Consider the following 9,182-nt stretch of genomic DNA (forward strand, 5'->3'; position numbering starts at 1 on the left):
TTTCAGGGACACCAATGAGTCAAAGATTTAGCCTCTTTACAAAGTTCCATATTGCTCAGAGGGTTTGTTCGTTCTTTTTTATTTTTTCTTTATTTTTGTCTGACTGCATTAGTTTGGAAAACCAGTCTTCAAGCTCCAAGATTCTTTCCTCAGCTTGGTCTATTCTGCTGTTAATATTTACAATTGCATCATAACATTCTTGTAGTGTGTGTTTTTCAGTTTAAAGACTTAAATGTAAAACCTAAAACTATAAAAATCCTGGAAGATAACTAGGAAATACCATTCTGGACATAGGACCTGGCAAAGATTTCATGACAAAGACACCAAAAGCAATTGCAACAAAACCAAAAATTGACAAATGGGAACTAAGTAAACTAAATAGCTTCTGCACAACAAAAGAGGCTATCAACAGAGTAAAAAGACAACCTACAGAACAGGAGAAAATATTTGCAAACTATGCACCTGACAAAGGTCTAACATCCAGAATCAAAATTACAAGCAGCCGGTCGCAGTGGCTCACGCCTGCAATCCCAGCACTTCAGGAGGCTGAGGGGGTGCAGATCACAATGTCTAGAGATCAAGACCATCCTGGCCAACATGGTGAAATCCCATCTCTATTAAAAATACAAAAATTAGTTGGGCGTTGTGGTGCATACCTGTAGTCCCAGCTACTTGGGAGGCTGAGGCAGGAGAATCACTTGAACCTGGGAGGTGGAGGTTGCAGTGAGCCGAGATCGCGCCACTGCACTCCAGCCTGGGCGATGGAGTGAGACTCCATCTCAAAAAAAAAAAAAAAAAAAAATTACAAGCAGAAAACAAACAACCCCATTAAAAAGTGGGCAAAGGATATGGACACTTTTTAAAAGAAGACATACACACGGCCAAAAAGCATATGAAAAAATGCTCCACATCACTAATCATTAGAGAAATGCAAATCAAAACCACAATGAGATACCATCTCACACCAGTCAGAATGGCTATAATTAAAAAGTCAAAAAATAACAGATGCTAGCCAGGTTGCAGAGAAAAGGGAACACTTATACACTACTGGTGGGAATGTAAATTAATTCAGCCACTGTGGAAAGCAGTGTGGCAATTCCCCAAAGAACTTAAAACAGAATTACCGTTTGACCCAGCAATCCCATTATTGGGTATATACCCAAAGGAATATAAATTATTCTACTATAAAGACACATGCATACGTGTATGTTTATTGCAGTACTATTCACAATGGCAAAGACATGGAATCAATCTAAATGCCCATCAACAGTAGACTGTATAAAGAAAATGTGGTACATGTAAAGTATACTTTATGCATATGAAGTACAAAACAGTACACTGTATAAAGAAAATGTGGTACTGTATAAAGAAAATGCGGTACATATACACATATAGACATGGAATCAATCTAAATGCCCAATATACAGTAGACTGTATAAAGAAAATGTGGCACATATACACCATGGAGTACTACACAGCCATGAAAAAAAAAAGAATGAGATCATGTCCTTTCCAGAAACATGGATGGAGCTTGAGGCCATTATCCTAAGCAAACTAACGCAGGAACAGAAAACCAAATACCACATGTTCTCACTTACAAGTGGGAGCTAAACAAGAACACATGGACACTATGGACACAAAGAGGGAAACAACAGACTTCGGGGCCTACTTGAGGGTGGGGGATGGGAGGAGGGAGAGGATCAAAAGATTACCTATCAGGCACTATGCTCATTATCCAAGTAACGAAATAATCTATACATCAAACCCCCATGACACACAATTTACCTAATAACCTGCACATGTACCCCTGAACCTAAAAGCAAAGTTAAAAGAGAAATAATCTCTACACGTAAATCAATAGGAAACCAGTTAGATAAGTTGTGATATATCCATACAATGGAATTCTATGCAGCCATTTAAAAAATGAGAAAATATTTATGCAGTGGAATACTATTAGCAACTTTAAAGAGAATAAATTGCTGTGTTTTAGTGTGTTTTAACAGACTGCTATAACAAAATACCTGGGACTGGGTAATTTATAAAGAATAGAAATTTATTTTCTCATAGTTCTGGAGCTGGGAAGGCCAAGATCAAGGCTCTGGTATCTAGTGAAGGCCTTCTTGCTGTGTCATCAAATGGAGGAAGGGCAAGGAGAAGGGAAGACAGAGAGAGAAAATTGGGGGGTAGAGAAAGAGAGAGAGAGAGAGACCAAACTTGCTTTTTTATAAGGAACCCACTCTGAAAATAAGATATCCACTCCCATGATAAAGATATTAATCCATCCATGAGGGCAGAGCACTCCTGGTTTAATCACCTCTTAAAGGTCTTACCACTTAAATACTTTACAATGGCAATTAAATTTCAACAAGGGTTTGGGAGGGGACAAACTTTCAAACCATAGCATGCTGCTACTCACAAAGGAAGTCCGATACAGAAGAGTACCTACTCTATGATTTCATTTACATGACGTTCAGAACTTTGGTTTCCAGCCAACATGGAGTACCAGGGACCAGACGTATCCTCCTGCCTGAAATAGCAACAACAAAATAGAATATATGAAACTATGGAATATTGGTTTTCAAGACACTGGATATCAGAAAAAGAAGAATAGTGATCCCTGAGTAAAAGGAAACGAACTAGGTGAGCCCTGCCATTGCTCCCAGCTTACTATTGTGAAAGAGTTTCCAGGCCATGGTGCAGGAAGGGGGAACCTAGTTGGAGCCCAGAGGACTCTCTGAGTTGAGTAAATGGAGCTGAGAATCCAGGGAGACCAAGGCAGCTAGAGTTAGCAGGACAGTGTTTCAGAGAGGATGGTGCTGCACAGGGAGAGAGAGAGCCCCCAAGATCTGCAGAGGGTATTCCTCAAATTTTCAGATGAATACCGATCAGTTTGGAGGAAAACTACCTCAAAGGGGCAGGAATAACAATTGCTAGAGCTCACAAAGGACTGTAAATAATTCATGTTCCCACCAATAAGAGCTGAAAACCTCCTAACTTCCAGGGAACTGATTAGAGTCCTCAGAAGGCTACTGCCTGAGTAGTGGGACCAAATTAGACCTGGACTGAAGGCCATTCTGGGCACCATCTAACAAAGCTTAAAAATAAGCCTCAAAGGAATCAAACTGTTTCCAAGCAATTTAACTGCGTCCCAGAAAAAAAGCTCAACAATCTCTAAAGGAATACAAAAATCTAACACCTGCGACATGAAAGCCACAATGTCTGGCATCCAATTGAATATTAACATTGTGTTGGGCAGAATTCCAAAATGGCTCCACTAGACTTCCTGCCCTGACCTCAAGAACTGTTAATATGACCTGATAATATGCCCATGATTATGTTAAGTTATATGGCAAAAGCAGTTTGGGAGAATGTAATTAAGATTACTAATCAGACCGGGCACAGTGGCTCACGCCTATAATCCCAGCACTTTGGGAGGCCAAGGCGGGCAGATTGGTTGAGCCCAGGAGTTCGAGACCAGCCTGGCCAATATGGTGAAACCCCATCTCTACTAAAAATATAAAAATTAGCAGGCATGGTGGAACATGCCTGTAATCCCAGCTACTCCAGAGGCTGAGGCAGGAGAATCGCTTGAACCGGGAGGTGGAGGTTGCAGTGAACTGAGATCACTCCACTGTACGCCAGCCTTGGTGAAAGAGCAAGACTCCATCTCAAAAACAAAAAAACAAACAGATTACTAATCAGTTGACTGAGTTAATCAAAACAGAGATAATACTCATGTGCCCAATCTTATCACATTGAGACCTTAGAAGTTTTTTCTGGCTTGTAGCAGAGGAAGAACTCAGAGAAATTCCAAACATGAGAAGGATTTAACCTACCATTGCTGACTTGAAGATGGATAGGACCAAGTGTCAAGGAATGCAAGTGACCTTGAGAAACTGAGTGATCCAAGGCTGTCAGCCAGCAGGAAAAGAGGCCTCAGTTCTGTAGGTTCAAGGAACTGAATTCCATCAATAATCTGAAAGAGTCTGGAAGCATATTCTTCCCCAGAGTCTCCATATAAGAGCTCAGCCAGCTGACACCTCTATTTTCAGCCCTTAGTAGAGAATCCAGCCAAGGTGCTAAGATTGTGGCAGTTTGTTATGCAGTGATTTTTTTTTCAATTAATACAAAAAGTCATGTAAAGATGCAGGAAAATAAAAACCATAAAAGGAGAAAAACGAATCAATAGAAACAGAACTAGATGATATATTTAGTAGACAAGGATGTTAAATTTACTGTTATAAATATTCTTCATATGTTCAAGAAGGTAAAGGAAACAGCCCGGTGTGGTGGCTCACGCTTGTAATCCCAGCACTTTGAGAGGCCGAGGTGGGTGGATCACTTGAGGTCAGGCGTCGGAGACCAACCTGGCCAACATGATGAGACCCTGTCTCTACTAAAAATACAAAAAGTTAGCCGGGCATGGTGGCAGGCACCTGTAATCCCAGCTACTTGGAGGATGAGGCAGGAGAATCAGTTGAGCCCAGGAGGAGGAGGTTGCAGTGAGCCGAGATCGTGCCACTGCACTCCAGCCTGGTGGACAGAATGAAACTCCATCACAAACAAATAAACAAAAAAGAAGGTAGAGGAAGAAATAAGCTCAATAAGAAGAGAAATAAAAAATATTTTAAAAGACCCAGACTGAACTTTCTATAAATAACAGAGATAAAAAATACTCCAGATAAAACTAACCACAGATTAGATACTGCAGAAGAAAAGATAAGTCAACTACAAAGTAGATAAAGACTTCAGAGACAAAAAATTACCAGGGACAAAGAGGGAAACTACATAATATGATGAAAGAGTTAGAGGAATGATGTCAACAAAACCGTAGAGTAGGCAGCTCCAAATGTCTGTCCCACCACAGAAACGTCAACAACAACAACAACAACAACAACAACAAAACTGTCAGAATCAAGTTTGTCAGAACTCTAGAAAACAAGTGAAGGTTTACAGCAATCAAGATCATGCTGAATCTTTTTAAATGACAACTTTAAAATGATAGGAAAGCGTTGTGGCTTTGCCCTTACCGCACTAACTCCCCAGCTCAAGTTGTGGTATTGACAGCCCATGTTCCCACTGTGGGACCCTGGTTCCAGAGGGAGCAGAAAAGGCCTTGTGCACTAATTATTGAGTTTGCCTGTTCTAAACTGTCTGGGGACTACCTGAAGGATTGATGCAAGGTGCTTGTTTCTATTTTGCTTCACTCAAAACTCACTCAAGGTGGAAACTTTGTGAGGTGAACAAAAAACCCAAAGCTACGTGAGGAAAAACAGTTTATGGCTGAGACATATAATAAACCCCTAAAGCTTGGAGGAAAATCTGGGAAGAGAGTTTCTTTGCGAAAATAGGGCATTCAGAAATGCCTACATAGATATAGGGGGTTTTGAAAAGCTATGCGCATGCTCAGGACAGGTTGCATGCTCAGAAAAGACCTAAGAAGACCTTAAGCTTTCACCTCTGGCTGATTTCTAAGCACAGTACAAGCAGTAAGTGAAGGTTAAGGCAGAGTTATAAATGGCCTGGCTAAGTGTTGAAGGAAAGACCCAGCACAGAGTTGCTCCACAAACACTGGGAGAGGAGTTATTTCTTTGTTTGTTTGCTTGTTTTAGTTCCTGGTGTTCAAGGAAACTTCTATCAAAATACTAGCTGAACAAAAGCTAAAGGAGCAGAGACTTCAGGGACCACATGACAAGGAATAAAGTATTTTTAAAAAATAGTTTGGAAGTCACTAAATGATTGGATGACTGCAGCCTCCAGGAACAGTAAACCCTGGGGAAGGGCAACAATCTGATTTCCAGAGTTACCACATTGAAATGTGCAGTTTTCAACCAAAATACACAGACACACAAAGAAAGAAGAAAGTATGGCTCATTCACAGAAAAAATAAATTTAAGATGTCCAGACATTGGACTTAATAGACAAAGGGTGCGGTGGCTGACGTCTGTAATCCCAGCACTTTGGGCAGATCATCTGAGGTTAGGAGTTCGAGATCAGCCTGGACAACATAGTGAAACTCCATCTCTACTAAAAATACAAAAATTATCTAGATGTGATGGCATGTGCCTATAATCTCAGCATTTTGGGAGGCTGAGGTGGATGGATCTCCTGAGTTCAGGAGTTCTAGACCAGCCTGAGCAACATGGCTAAACCTTGTCTTTACAAAAAATTAGCCTGGCATGGTGGTGTGCGCCTGTAGTCCCAGCTACCCAGGAGGCTGAGGTGGGAGGATTGCTTGAACCTGGGAGGCAGAGGTTGCAGTGCCCATATCGTACCACTCCAGCCTGGGTGACAGAGTGAGACCCTGTCTCAAAAAAAAAAAAAAAAAAAAAGAATAGGAAGGATAGTTTCTTCAACAAGCGATCCTGGAGCAATTGAACATTGATAGGCAAAAAAATAAATAAGTAAACATTGATCTAATGGCCGGGCGTGGTGGCTTATGCATGTAATCACAGCACTTTGGGAGGCCGAGGCAGGCGGATCACAAGGTCAGGAAATCGAGACCATCCTGGCTAACACAGTGAAACCCCGTCTCTACTAAAAAAAAGAAAAAGAAAAATTAGCAGGGCATGGTGGCAGGCGCCTGCAGTCCCAGCTAACCGGGAGGCTGAGGCAGGAGAATGGCATGAAACCAGGAGGCGGAGGTTGCAGGGAGCCGAGATCGTGCCACTACACTCCAGCCTGGGCGACACAGCGAGACTCCGTCTCAAAACAAAGAAACAAACAAACAAACAAACAAACAAAAATTAATCTAAACCTCACACCCTATATAGAAATTAACTTAGATGGATCATAGATTTAAATGTAAAACTATAAAACTTTTAGAAGACAATATAGGAAAAAAATCTTCAGACCTAAGGCTTAATAAAGAGCTCTTAGACACGACATCATAAGCATGATTCATAAAGGAAAAACATTAAAGACTTTTCCTCTGGAAAAGACCCTCTTAAGAGAGTGAAAAGACAAGCTTGCAGACGGGGAGAAAATATTTGCAAATCTCATATCTGACAAAGGACTTGTATGTAGAATAAAGAACTCTTGAAACTCGACAAAAAAAAAATCCACAGTTGAATTAGATAATGGGCAAAAGATGTAACATTTATTTCACTGAAGAAGATACATAGATGGAAAATAAACACAAGAAAAGATATTCAATATCATTATGATACAGCAGTGCTGGGAAGGGAAGAACATGGTCCCTTTAAATGATATGGAAGCGAGGACTGGAAGTCCTTGGTAGAAAAGGGTGGGTCCCTGGCTAGGGCTCTAACCCCACGGACCTAGGTGAGGACAGGCACTCCTGCTTTCCTGCCCAAATATTGCATTCTCCAAGACCACCCTTGCCTGCCCTGTCCCCATCCTGGGCCTATAAAATCCCCAGACCCTAGCGGGCAGACACACAGGCAGCCAGACTTCGAGAGAAGCACATTGACTGAAGAAGACGCAAGCAACTGGTCATCCAGAGGGCGTCAAGAGGCGCACGTCCGCAGAAGAGCACACCCGCAGAAAAACACACCGGCAGGCACCGGCACCCTGTCAGGCCATCAACCAGCAGAATCACGCAGAAGTTTGGCGGGGCCGCGGGGGCGGGGCGGGTCAGAGGACTGCCCAGCCGGACTCCAGGGGAAAACCATCTCCCTTCTGGCTCCCCCATCTGCTAAGAGCTACTTCCTACTCAATAAAACCTTGTATTCATTCTCCAAGCCCACGTGTGATCCGATTCTTGTGGTACACTGAGGCAAGAAACCCTAGGATACAGAAATCCCACTGTCCTTATGATAAGGAAGCAGGTCTAATTTATCTGACAAACACAAGCCGCCTATAGACGGCAAACTAAAAGAGCACCCTATAACGTTAACACACCCACTGGGGCTTCAGGAGCTGTAAACATTCACCCCGGCCGGGCGCGGTGGCTCAAGCCTGTAATCCCAGCACTTTGGGAGGCTGAGACGGGCGGATCACGAGGTCAGGAGATCGAGACCATCCTGGCTAACACGGTGAAACCCCCGTCTCTACTAGAAAAAATACAAAAAACTAGCCGGGCGAGATGGCGGGCGCCTGTAGTCCCAGCTACTCGGGAGGCTGAGGCAGGAGAATGGCGTAAACCCGGGAGGCGGAGTTTGCAGTGAGCTGAGATCCGGCCACTGCACTCCAGCCTGGGCGACAGAAAAGAAAAGAAAAAGAAAATAAGAATGTTTAAAATGAAAAAGATAACTGACTATTTAAAGCAAAAATAATTACAATATATTGTGAGGTTTATGACATAGATAAGTAAAACACATAATAACAATAACACAAAGGCCAGAGGAGGGAAATGAAGTATACCTTTGTGAGGTTCCTATGCTATAGGTGAAGTGGTATATCATTTGAATGTATAATATGAAAAGTTAAACGTTTATTTATTTACTTATTTTTGAGACTCAGTCTTGCTCTGTCTCCCAGGCTAGAGTGCAATGGTGCGATCTTGGCTCACTGCAACCTCCGCCTCCTGGGTTCCAGCGATTCTCCCACCTCAGCCTCCTGAGTAGCTGGGATTACAGGCGCGCATCACCACACCCGGCTAATGTTTTGTATTTTTAGTAGAGACGGGGTTTCACCATGTTGACCAGGCTGGTCTTGAACTCCTGACCTCAAGTGATCTGCCTGCCTCAGCCTCCAAAAGGGCTGAGACTACAGGCATGAGCCACTGTGCCTGGCCAAGTTAAAGATTTATAATATAAACCCTAAAGCAACCTCTAAAACAATACAACAAAAAGTTATAGATAATAGCCAACAACGGAGATAAAAATGAGTCATAAAAATACATGGCCAGGCATGGTGGCTTACATTTGTAATCCCAGCACTTAGGGAGGTCAAGTTGGGATGATTGCTTGAGGCCAGGAGTTTGAGACCAGTCTGGGCAACATAGAAAGACCCCACCTCTACAAAATATTTAAAAATTAGCACGGGGTGGTGGCATGTGCCTGTAGTCCCAGCTACTCAGGAGGATGAGGTGGAAGGTTCCCTTGAGCACAGGAGTTTGAGGCTGCAGTGAGCTATGATTTCACAACTGCATTCCAACCTGGGCGATAGAGCAAGATCCCACCTCTTTATTAGAAAGAAAGAAAGAAAGAAAGAAAGAAAGAAAGAAAGAAAGAAAGAAAGAAAGAAAGAAAGAAAGAAAGAAAGAAAGAAAGAAAGAA

Source organism: Colobus angolensis, unplaced genomic scaffold (genome assembly GCF_000951035.1).
Source record: "Colobus angolensis palliatus isolate OR3802 unplaced genomic scaffold, Cang.pa_1.0 Scaffold479, whole genome shotgun sequence".
Lineage (NCBI taxonomy): Eukaryota > Metazoa > Chordata > Mammalia > Primates > Cercopithecidae > Colobus > Colobus angolensis.